This window comes from Palaemon carinicauda, chromosome 4, assembly GCF_036898095.1.
Source record: "Palaemon carinicauda isolate YSFRI2023 chromosome 4, ASM3689809v2, whole genome shotgun sequence".
In the NCBI taxonomy this organism is placed as follows: Eukaryota; Metazoa; Arthropoda; class Malacostraca; order Decapoda; family Palaemonidae; genus Palaemon; species Palaemon carinicauda.
Genome location: NC_090728.1, coordinates 26,026,494 through 26,039,268, shown reverse-complemented (window position 1 = coordinate 26,039,268; position 12,775 = coordinate 26,026,494).

The following is a 12,775-nucleotide window of genomic DNA, read 5'->3' as shown; positions in this document are numbered from 1 at the left end:
TCATAGTACCAACGATGGAGGGGCGAGGGAGGTGGGGGTGGAAGGCAGTGGGAGCGAGTCGACTTCCGGGGTCACCAATGTGACGGCGCCGAGTAAGGTTGTGAACTCAAATTGCAGGTTGGAAACGACTGAGTTATATTATTGTAGAACTCTCTCCTTATATACAAAACCTCAAGGCAACAGGACATAAGAAGTTCACAAGACAGACAATATTACAGAGGAAAAACCAGACATGAATTTTCATGTTCGTTTTAGTGCGAGGGAAGAGCGAAGATACAAGCATAATATATACAAAAGGAATTATGTACAATTGTGTGAAACTCGGTTGGTACAATACATATATATATATATATATATATATATATATATATATATATATATATATACATACAGAGAGAGAGAGAGAGAGAGAGATATTTATTATATAGATGAAATGTTTATATGTACATATATGAGTGCTCATATATATATATATATATATATATATATATATATATATATATATATATATATATATATATATATATATATATATATATATATATATATATATATATATATATATATATATATATATATATATATATATATATATATATGTATATATATATATATATATATATATATATATATATATATATATATATATATGTGATGCTTTGTTGTGCATTTTCTTTTTCTTTCACTAAGCACCACTTTAATATTATTTTAATTAAATAAATGTATCTCTTCAATCCTTTCAGTGCAAAAATAATATTTATATCTAGACCCTCAGGAAAGTGGGTGATGGTAAAATGCCGTATAGTTCCTTAACTTTACTTCTTGAACTTGATATACATTAGTTTTACAGTATTCTTTTACGTGGAATAATTTGGGTTTAAATACAGACTGGAACAATATAAATTCTTGAAGATTGGAGGCTGCAACCGTAGACTTCTGCTACCACTTCAGCTTTCTGGATGCGAAATCCTTGAATTTTATTTTGGCGATTTAGGGATCGCTTCTTCGTAGCTGTGTCCTCCTATTGACACGCTTCTTGGTAATTTTTCCTTCATCGAAGATAATCTTAAACCTCCCGGTTGAAAGGTAATTTGTTGGCAGTTATGGAACTCGGTCCCTTCGCTGTCCGTCTTTGTAAAATATCTTGTTAACTTGACGTTTAGTTAGTGCAGGCCAACTGTGCACCAGAGGTAGGGCCTCCCCCATGACGGGGGGAGAGGGAGAAGGGACAACCGATTATCGCGGTTACTTGTAGGAAAGAGCCGCTTCCTCTATGCGTTTGTTGCTTAAGTATCCCAGAACAAGGGCGTTGTAATTGCGTCACGTCATGTGACTCTTCTTGTGTTCTATTGGTCCCTTCTTCTGACGTAACGGTAACGTCATACATATGTCACTTCCGGTTTCCCGGCAAGCTAACCGGCTCGCATTCCATTTGCGTTGTTTTGGCCAATTTATCGCTTATGTCAGCACTTTTCACAAACAGTGCCTCTCGAGTACCACCTCACACTGATTTTATTTTTCTCGTTTCTCTCTCTCTCTCTCTCTCTCTCTCTCTCTCTCTCTCTCTCTCTCTCTCTCTCTCTCTCTATTTCAATGTCTCTCTATCGTTTAACTAACGAATAAAACTCATAAATACTTGATCAAATACACATATCACCTTATTCCGTATGAAATATTTTCCTTTACATGACACCACTCGGTCACGTACCTGAATTCCTGTGGAATTCACATCTTATTAACTCATTTCATGGTTTACCCAAAAATAATCCATCAATAATTCATCATCACCAAAAGAAATACATTTCAACACAATAAATCAAAATCATCATCATCAAATAATATGCATTTCAACGCAATAAATCAAAATCATCATTAACAAAATAATATGCACCTTAGCGCAATAAATCTAAATCATCTTCATCAAAGAAAATTATCATCAATTATTTTTATAATAATGCAATTGCATACGTTTATCATCAATATATTTTTAGGAAAAACTTCCTGTTTCCTTCAAATAATTCAACACAATATTGAAACATATTATTTTTCTTAATTCTTGATAATGGAATATTTAACCCTTAAATCACTGGGTAGCCTACGTAAGGCAAAATTAATAATGTCTTCTGTGTTCAACTGTGCAATCAATTAGGAAATGCCTTCACCTTTAACTTCTATTCAATTCATATTTTCCATTACCTATGACCTCAAAATCTTGGTCTTATTGATGTGAACACAAAAATCATTTCTTCAATGCAATGCAATAAATGGCAGAAAATAAATGTTCAAACATACATAACATCAATTCAAATCAATCAAAATATTTCTGCAACAAAAAATATAATTATGTGTCATGCACATTATAACTCATCAAGAGTATTACTCATTTGTAATCAGTATCAATAAACATTTGTAAAACATCATTATGGTACCTTATTTACTCATCAATATTATCATGATAAATCATTGTTAATTAATGGTATCAAAAGAAATATTTCTCACCTTCTTCATAAAAGTAATGAGTAAAATCAAAAACTCAAATATATCAATGTCTTAAATCATCAAACATCATAATCATTTCATAATAAAGAAACATATTCAATACATAACAAAATCACGTTTATAAATTTGAATCTTATTTGCACCTTGTCTGCGTATTATTTTTATCTCAAGAACTTAAATTCTCAACTATATATATTGCATTTAGAAGGATATTCATAAAATTCAAGTGACAGGAACTTACATTTCAATGTTAAAACTTTTCTTTAAAGAAATCAATTGCAGACTGTCTCAATTAAAACACCTTATTTATCTTTTCTTCCAAGGATCCTTCTACTACACAGGCATAAAAATCAATTCGTGTGTTTCCACACTCACTCTTTTTAACTTCAAAATGAAAGGCTTGATTATTATAATTTTCCATATGTACTTAATTGTTCACTAGTACCTGCATAATTATTATGGGCCTAAAATACCCCTTTGAGACATTTAACTTCTCTAAGTTCATTATTGGTGCACATTTAATCTTTTAATTACTTAAATCTTTCTTTCTTCATAATTATTTAAGTTAACTTAATCATCATCAAAACATAATAAAATTCATTATATACATGCATGTTTATCATTGTTACACGTGTTACACACAAAAAAAAAATTAATCAATGCATAGCCTCTAAATGCAGTAATAATTCTTTTGCTCTAATGGCATCATTATTTATTCAAACTTGCAAACAAAATCAATACATTTGTAAACCTTCAATCACCTATGGGTTCATATTTCACCTGTCTTCATTACCCATAACTTTATCAAAAACGTTTCATGCCTGTGATCCCTTAATTAATTGTTTGGAGACATTTATGATTTGGACCTTCTTTGTTGATTACGGAATACATATTCAAATTCTAGGATAACACTTTACATAATTAAAATATTTCACTCATTTGTTACCCTCAATATTTGTATGAGTGCCCAGTTATTTTTATTTCCTTTCCCAAGGAGTTTAGTAGTCTTTCTTAATCTACCTAACAAAAAAAAATCTGTTTCCCATATACCGAGTTATTTAAAAGCAAATTTGTTCTCTTTAAGTAATTGTTATTAGTATTCTATGTTGGTCTATATATAGTTCGCAGGACATCCTCAACCCCTTGCTATTATCTTATTTGCCCCCTTTTCTCTATTTGAACTTTACTTATCATGGCTTATTTCACCCTTCTTACTACAAGAAAAATATTGCACAGTTTTCATTAATCACTAGTAAATTCGGGTTCATTGCCCAAGAGAATATCTATAGACACGAATGTCTAGTTATTTATCTTGGTCTCAAATTATTCTGTTACAGACTCATCAACCCTTTCTTTATTAAATCAAATTCTATGTAGACCAGTATGTTTTTATCATTTGTCAAGTTTTGGGAACAGAGTCCCTGGTAATCCATTGGTACCACCACTATGGGATTGAGAAAATGCAATCGTAATTTCTAAAGGATTCTTACCCTTATATGACCTTTATACTTCTTATATGTAGGCTTTAATTTTACAATCTCAAACATCTATCTTAGGTCAAAAATTAATTCATCATCAAATGCAGTCTTTGATTACTGGATGTCCTACTAACTTGAGCATGAGTTTTTGTTAGTATTTTGTTAGTATGTCAGGAATTTCTATTCATGAACAAGTATTTCTCCCTATTCCTTGTATGTATTCCTTGAAGCAATATGCCATCCTGTTGTATGATTCCTATTTTGGGAGTAATTCACCTACAACATTTCTAGTAACCTTTGGTTTCTCTTGTTCTATTTCAATTATTCCTATTTCTAGGTCTCCTGCCTGACAACTGAAACAAAATATTGGTAGTTATATTTTCCTTTTAACATCTTCCTGTCCTTTTAAATATCCTTCTTTTATCATCATAAACCTACCAATAAAGTGATTTATCCTGGACAAACATCCAGTACTTTAAGGCTTCTAAGATTCCTTTTATCCTTTCATCAACAATAGTCCTTCTTGGACTGTAAAATCACAATCATTCTTATGAGCAATAAGCACATATACTCTATGCCCTAAACAAATTTTTAAACTTCTCTAGACCATTATTTTGATAATCTATCCTACTCGGTTATTTTTCATTCAATTTAAGACTACTCTCATGATACATTACCCTTCTTCGGGTTTTACCTTTTTAATGAGACATTTCTTTTTATATTTATGAGGCTTCACATATTATTTTTATAACTCCTGGTTAAGAGATCGGGTTAAGGTAATGTAGGATCAAAACTCATTTCTCTTCATTATTTATAGCCTTCTATTTCATTTGCACACTACATATTTTTAGGTTAACTTTATTTTAAGGCTTTGGTAATTTAGCAAATACTGCTTATTATCCCTAAGATCCTATCATTCCTAAAAAATCTTTTACATCTGTCAATCTTAGTGGAGCAGGATTTCCACTTTAACCCTTATTTCTCTACATATCTTAAATCTATCTACTCATTTTACTTACCCTATTCAAATCTAAGGATGGGTCACTCTTTAATTTGGCTCTTTATCCTGCTATTCTCCCTATTCAAGACTAGTTCTATTATTCTTATGGCTCTATATTCTTACTAAACTTAGTAACATCATTCTATAGGCTTGTTCATTATCTCCAAATTTAGATCATCATTCTGTCAATAGTTAGAGGAGCTGAGTGAGCCCGTCGACTTCACTCTAATTTCTAACATTCTTCGAAATGCTAATAGCCGTGAATGGCTTGTATTCTTTGACCATGGTACTTACAATATTCTCTATGTATTTTACTCCTCAATAATCGAGCCAAACATTATTTATTATCGGGATAGACATGTCAGTTTTATTCTACTTATGATGATCTAACTAGTCTAACTTCTATCCTCTTTGGGTAATATATCTCGGGAGATTTATAAGGAGTCTTATTGATTCATTTTAACACTCACCGTGTTCGTTATGGGGCGTTGGCTGATAGGTAATATTTCATGATTCATACCGGTATTTAAAAGTTTCAATACGTTTTTGACAGTTTCTCTGGGCAGGTTCTGGCGCCGATGTTTCTATTCTATTCTGCCTAACCTATCGCCTGCAATAGCTAATCTCTGCCTATTTCTCATCTATCCCTACTTCTATGCTCCTTATGGTAAATTTTGCCCCTTTCTGATTACCTAACTGTAATCTCTACTCCTTTATTTTAGAAGTCATTACCCGCCATTCAGATGAGTTAGTTTATCCGGAGTAGTATTAATTAATTAGTGTGCTTGTATTTTCCTTCATCTGAACTGCATTATTGTCTCTTTTGACAGACTCTGGCATCCTATTTTTAGCTAACCTATCTTCTTTATCTCTGCGGGTTAATTTTATTTAGGCATCATTATAACTTCTCTAGCTAAATTCTAGCTTTTTATATTTTCAGTACTGATCAGACTTTATTTACTTAATAGCATCATAGCTCATCTATTCTTCATATGCCTATATCTTCATCTTAAATCTTTGTGCTTAACAACAACATATTTCTTTTAATTCTATAAGCCTATAGCTTCAATTGCCTATGACATTTATTTCTTGGAATTCCCTCTTTATTTAGACTATTCTATTTTATTCACTGTATTTCTGTCGACATTCTATTTTATTTATATGGCGCCTGTCATATATTCACAAGGAGTATATCTATTGTTGGCTACTCTTCCTATTTCTTAACTCTCTTTCTCCTTGTCTTTCTTATAAATTTTCATTTCCCTTTCTTAGTCTGGAGTCTGTTTCTCCTGTCAAATTCGTCTTCTACAAAGTGGCCAGTTTTGTAAAAGACTTGTCTTTGACTAGTAGAATCATACCCTGACTATCTCATTTTTTTTTCTTTATTTTAAGCCTGCACTTCTCACAAACAAAATTCATACTTCATCATTGTATCGTTTTTGAACGATATCTTAAGACTCTATTGGGAAATGTTACAAAAAAAAATGACATCTTTATTCATCATTTGGCACATTTTGGCATTTATTTCTCTACCTAACCTGACGGTTCATACCCCTTGATTTTTACTTGTTTGCATTTCATTTCTGCATATCATTTTATTTTCACCCTTAAAATTTGGAAGCAGGTATTTCTCAATATTCTATCACTGTATTGCATCCTAGTATATCAACTATATTTGCCAGAGTCTCCATAAGATAAAATAGTCACTTGCAACGTGGATGTACCTCCGCTACATATGCCTATCTTTCCTATATAAAATTTTTCGTCTTCCTGATTTCCTTTCTATCCGGCTAACTAATTTTAATTCTTTTCTTTTCACTATTTGGAGGATTTGTATTTCACTTTCTTTGTGCCGGAGGGTTTTCTGAGAAGTGTCTTTGTTTAATTTCATGATGGGGTTCTTTATCTCTGTGTCTGCCTTTCTCCCTGTATGTTTTCCCTTTTTCATTATTTTACCTGATTTCTATCCCCTTTTTATGTAATCTTTCCCTAGACCTAAATGTGTCATCTTTATTTCTTTAAACTGTCTTTGATCTAAATTTCTGCCCATTATTCTGTTTAACTCTAGGGTAATTTTTGCGCCTCGTTCCAGTCTGCTGTTCTAACTTCCCTGCATCTATTTAAATTACTCAAAATTTCTCTGGTAGGATTTTGTGGCTATTAGTCCCTTAGGATTTTTCTTCCTGATTTCCTATCATTTTGCTATTTTCCCTTTTCTTTTTGTAAAACTCATATCTAGGATGCTATTTTTCACATATTTTAATGCCTCATTTATTTCTATATATAGGGAATTATCATTAGCAATAAACTTACCTTTATCAAAGGAATCCTGTTCTTTTTACTGTTGCTACCTGATCCTCCATTTGTGTGGCAAATTCATTTACCGAGCCACCCTCATATTTTACCTATAGGAACTTTCGTATATTTGTTAACCTGTCTATTTCCTTGGCTGATTGCCATAATTGCCTACATCATTTTTGAAACTCACTCCAATTTGCTACATTTTTAAATTACTTACCATTCAAGGTTATGTGAGCATCACTTACATTTGTATACACGGTTAACATAGCCTGTTTAATTCTGCTGTCTCATTGTTTATTCTCAGACTAACTATTCTACTTTCAATATCAGCTAACCACTTGGTTATTCCTACCTATATTCCCACAAAAACTGTGTTAATTTCCCTACTGAATTCATGTTAGTGGGGTTAGTAATTTTTGTTAATTCTTCAAACTCACTTTTTTTTATGGGACGTTGCTCGTTTGTATTTTTCACCTACATGCGTAATTCTAAATCATATTTCACTTTTATATTCTTTGGGCTAACATCATTACCATCACTTTAAAAAAAAATCATAATACATCTTATTTTACACAAGAAAAAATACAAAGTAATTCATGCATCATTCAAGAAACCCTAGCGAATAAAAAAAAAATTCCTATTCTTAAACGAGAGACAAGTTTTTTCACTTTTAAACTGAGAGACGTGTTTGAGAGAGATTCTTTTACTCACATTTCTTATTTCTTGTCCTTTTGTTTTCATCTTCTTCGCTTCGGTAATGATTTCTTGAAATTAAATTCTTGTTTCGTCTCACGTCCTCACTATTATTGGGCTTCTTGATGTTTATTCTGCAAAGGTGTACAACTGGAATCTGGAAGAATTTAGTCATTAATATATGCACTGAAAAATATCACACGGCATTTTATCCATTTAAGCTGCCACCATTTGTGATGCTTTGTTGGGCATTTTCTTTTTCTTTCATTAAGCACCACTTTAATATTATTTTAATTAAATAAATGTATCTCTTCAATCCTTTCAGTGCAAAAATATTATTTATATCTAGACCCTCAGGAAAGTGGGTGATGGTAAAATGCCGTATAGTTCCTTAACTTTACTTCTTGAACTTGATGTACATTAGTTTTACAGTATTCTTTTACGTGGAATAATTTGGGTTTAAATACAGACTGGAACAATATAAATTCTTGAAGATTGGAGGCTGCAACCGTAGACTTCTGCTACTACTTCAGCTTTCTGGATGCGAAATCCTTGAATTTTATTTTGGCGATTTAGGGATCGCTTCTTCATAGCTGTGTCCTCCTATTGACACGCTTCTTGGTAATTTTTCCTTCATCGAAGATAATCTTAAACCTCCCGGTTGAAAGGTAATTTGTTGGCAGTTAGGGAACTCGGTCCCTTCGTTGTCCGTCTTTGTAAAATATCTTGTTAACTTGACGTTTAGTTAGTGCAGGCCAACTGTGCACCAGAGGTAGGGCCTCCCCCATGACGGGGGGAGAGGGAGAAGGGACAACCGATTATCGTGGTTACTTGTAGGAAAGAGCCGCTTCCTCTATGCGTTTGTTGCTTAAGTATCCCAGAACAAGGGCATTGTAATTGCGTCACGTCATGTGACTCTTCTTGTGTTCTATTGGTCCCTTCTTCTGACGTAACGGTAACGTCATACATATGTCACTTCCGGTTTCCCGGCAAGCTAACTGGCTCGCATTCCATTTGCGTAGTTTTGGCCAATTTATCGCTTCTGTCAGCACTTTTCACAAACAGTGCCTCTCGAGTACCACCTCACACTGATTTTATTTTTCTCGTCTCTCTCTCTCTCTCTCTCTCTCTCTCTCTCTCTCTATTTCAATGTCTCTCTATCGTTTAACTAACGAATAAAACTCATAAGTACTTAATCAAATACACATATCACCCTATTCCGTATGAAATATTTTCCTTTACATGACATATACATATAATATATATATATATATATATATATATATATATATATATATATATATATATATATATATATATATATATATATATATATATATATATATATATATATGTATAGATATATATATATGTGTGTGTGTGTGTGTGTGTATGTATATACATATATTCTTCCGAAGCTGGTCTAGTGTAAATAACATATTTTATTCATGTATTTTATTTGTGTATTTAAGAAGTATAGCCAGCTTGTTAGGTGAGTTCTACTATTGTAGGTTTAAGTTCTTGTATGTAAATGTCGTAAGACTTTCATTGTTCATTTAATTGTATTTTTCCTTCAAGTCGGTATATGTAAATTTACGTTATTTTCAATAATTAACTTTTTATTTCATGTATTTGATTACAAAGTTAATCCCAAAATTGACAGAAGAAGCTCCCGACGATTTTTTCGATCATTTTGAAAAGGTCACATCGACAATGGAATGGCCAGAAGATAAAGGGTCTGTGTTATTGCAGAATGTCTTGACTGGAAAAGGACGCAGTGCATATCTTTTCTTGTCTCATGACCAGAGGAAGGAGTATCAAGAAGTGAAGAGGAGCATACTACAATTGTATCAGATGACCCTTGAATATCATAATGAAAGATTCCGAAGTTTGTGGAAGGACACGAAAATTACTTTCCTGGATTACGCTTATAAGGTACGACGAGGTTTAAAGAGATATATAGAGGCTCCTAACGTGAAAGAGATGGCTGATTTAGAAGAACTAATAGTGCTGGAACAGTACCTACGAGGAATTCCTGAACATATTCGAAGGTACTTAAGAGAGAGAAAGGTGAAGAAACTTGATAACGCTGCTTCGCTGAGTGAAGAATATAAAATTATCTGTCATAAACCCTCCTCAGGTATGAAGTTTTAACCGACCAAGTGCCAAGTATTCGCCAAACCTTGGAAACCAGCTCAGTAATAAATATGTGAACAAGTTCAATAGTTACAGCAGAAGTACCACTAGTACTGTTCCAAAGCAGAATACGATAGTACCACAGCAACAATTGTCGAATCGTCCTCCTTCAGGTATCGTGAAAGATGTGCAGGAGGTTATTATTGCCTGTTTTAAGTGTGGCAACATAGGTCATATCAGCAGGGAATGTTGATCAAACCAACCAAAAGCAGTCGTCCAAGTGGTTAAGGATAATTCCACTTCACAGAATGCAAAGACAAAGAAACAAGCAGGTATTCGATGGGAGTGAGCAAACCGCAGTCAAGATATTGAGCAACACAGGTTGTAACCATAGTGTGGTTACACAAAGTGTATACCCTTTGGAGGAACAGTTTCTCACAACAGATTCGATCATTTTGGAGGGAATAGGAGGTGAGGAGGTTACCCCTATTTGGCGTTTGAAACCGTCATGCGAGTTGGTGAAAGGTCATTTTGATTTTGTGGTAAAGGATTCATTAGCTGTCAAATGAGTAGATGGTCCTGCCGGATAATGAGGTTGGTGGTGCACCGTTTTTACCTTGTCCCATTGTAATGGAGAAGCTATTGAAGTATAGTCCTACAATTGGAGTCAAGAAGGACTACCCGTAAATGTCGTAAGACTTTCATTGTTCATTTAATTGTATTTTTCCTTCAAGTCGGTATATGTAAATTTACGTTATTTTCAATAATTAACTTTTTATTTCATGTATTTCATTACAAAGTTAATCCCAAAATTGACAGAAGAAGCTCCCGACGATTTTTTCGATCATTTTGAAAAGGTCACATCGACAATGGAATGGCCAGAAGATAAAGGGTCTGTGTTATTGCAGAATGTCTTGACTGGAAAAGGACGCAGTGCATATCTTTTCTTGTCTCATGACCAGAGGAAGGAGTATCAAGAAGTGAAGAGGAGCATACTACAATTGTATCAGATGACCCTTGAATATCATAATGAAAGATTCCGAAGTTTGTGGAAGGACACGAAAATTACTTTCCTGGATTACGCTTATAAGGTACGACGATGTTTAAAGAGATATATAGAGGCTCCTAACGTGAAAGAGATGGCTGATTTAGAAGAACTAATAGTGCTGGAACAGTACCTACGAGGAATTCCTGAACATATTCGAAGGTACTTAAGAGAGAGAAAGGTGAAGAAACTTGATAACGCTGCTTCGCTGAGTGAAGAATATAAAATTATCTGTCATAAACCCTCCTCAGGTATGAAGTTTTAACCGACCAAGTGCCAAGTATTCGCCAAACCTTGGAAACCAGCTCAGTAATAAATATGTGAACAAGTTCAATAGTTACAGCAGAAGTACCACTAGTACTGTTCCAAAGCAGAATACGATAGTACCACAGCAACAATTGTCGAATCGTCCTCCTTCAGGTATCGTGAAAGATGTGCAGGAGGTTATTATTGCCTGTTTTAAGTGTGGCAACATAGGTCATATCAGCAGGGAATGTTGATCAAACCAACCAAAAGCAGTCGTCCAAGTGGTTAAGGATAATTCCACTTCACAGAATGCAAAGACAAAGAAACAAGCAGGTATTCGATGGGAGTGAGCAAACCTCAGTCAAGATATTGAGCAACACAGGTTGTAACCATAGTGTGGTTACACAAAGTGTATACCCTTTGGAGGAACAGTTTCTCACAACAGATTCGATCATTTTGGAGGGAATAGGAGGTGAGGAGGTTACCCCTATTTGGCGTTTGAAACCGTCATGCGAGTTGGTGAAAGGTCATTTTGATTTTGTGGTAAAGGATTCATTAGCTGTCAAATGAGTAGATGGTCCTGCCGGATAATGAGGTTGGTGGTGCACCGTTTTTACCTTGTCCCATTGTAATGGAGAAGCTATTGAAGTATAGTCCTACAATTGGAGTCAAGAAGGACTACCCGTAAATGTCGTAAGACTTTCATTGTTCATTTAATTGTATTTTTCCTTCAAGTCGGTATATGTAAATTTACGTTATTTTCAATAATTAACTTTTTATTTCATGTATTTCATTACAAAGTTAATCCCAAAATTGACAGAAGAAGCTCCCGACGATTTTTTCGATCATTTTGAAAAGGTCACATCGACAATGGAATGGCCAGAAGATAAAGGGTCTGTGTTATTGCAGAATGTCTTGACTGGAAAAGGACGCAGTGCATATCTTTTCTTGTCTCATGACCAGAGGAAGGAGTATCAAGAAGTGAAGAGGAGCATACTACAATTGTATCAGATGACCCTTGAATATCATAATGAAAGATTCCGAAGTTTGTGGAAGGACACGAAAATTACTTTCCTGGATTACGCTTATAAGGTACGACGATGTTTAAAGAGATATATAGAGGCTCCTAACGTGAAAGAGATGGCTGATTTAGAAGAACTAATAGTGCTGGAACAGTACCTACGAGGAATTCCTGAACATATTCGAAGGTACTTAAGAGAGAGAAAGGTGAAGAAACTTGATAACGCTGCTTCGCTGAGTGAAGAATATAAAATTATCTGTCATAAACCCTCCTCAGGTATGAAGTTTTAACCGACCAAGTGCCAAGTATTCGCCAAACCTTGGAAACCAGCTCAGTAATAAATATGTGAACAAGTT